Source organism: Bison bison, unplaced genomic scaffold (genome assembly GCF_000754665.1).
Source record: "Bison bison bison isolate TAMUID 2011002044 unplaced genomic scaffold, Bison_UMD1.0 scf7180017864184, whole genome shotgun sequence".
NCBI lineage: Eukaryota > Metazoa > Chordata > Mammalia > Artiodactyla > Bovidae > Bison > Bison bison.
The window spans coordinates 1210797-1211696 of NW_011494756.1; positions in this window are offsets into that span (position 1 = coordinate 1210797).

Below are 900 nucleotides of genomic sequence, written 5' to 3' on the forward strand. Positions count from 1 at the left end.
TAGTAAGCATGGCGGGTTCCGCGCTCCAGATGGAGACTCAGCCAGAGTGAGAGAGAGAGTGACATGGGGAGACCAGTATTTTGAGAAACTGATCCCAATTCTTTGTTTTCCAGAGTCTGTTTTTATACACTGAGATGTTATACAAAAGTCATGCGGGGACAGCAAAAGTCAGGTGCTTCACACAAATGTATACAGAGGTCTTAGGGGTGTTACACCATCTTCTGGCCAGGGGGGCCTGCTGACAATTTACGACCCTCTCCTTGTGACAGTGGTCAGTCAACCAGAACAATTTTTTCTCCAAGGGTGATTATTCTTAAAACAGACGCCACCCAAATAAAGTTACATTCCTATAGGGTGAGGGTGTAGTGGGTTTTAGTTAAGGAAAGAATTTACTTAGCCTAAGGTCTAATGTGATTTATATCAAAGGTTAATACTTATTTCTTCTATATATTCATTAATGTGTGTAAGGGCAGGGGATGTGGAGTCTTAGCAACAAACATTGGCTCAACAAATGAAAAACCCTTCACCAATACAATTTCTAATCAGCCCACTATACTTATACTAATGGTTTTCTAACTTTTCTAAGGAACCTGTTTTTAGAAGGTTTAAAGCACCTCATGCCTCTCACGATTGGGAGGCTGTGAACAATCACATGTGGCCGGACAAGCCTGTCAGGCAGGCTAGAGAACCTTCAGAGGAGTTTGTAGGTTGAAACACTCCTATCACGCCCAGGAATTATTATTAACTGGAGCTCTAAGTTAACTCCTTCTCCGAAAGAGGTGGTGGGGGACAGCCCCCCGTAAAGTCAGAGGTGTAGGTGAGAGCACAAAGTAGTAAAGTAGGCAGGCTCTGGTTATGGGGGTAGATGCTCGAGAATTTCCAGGGGGACTCCTGAGGCTC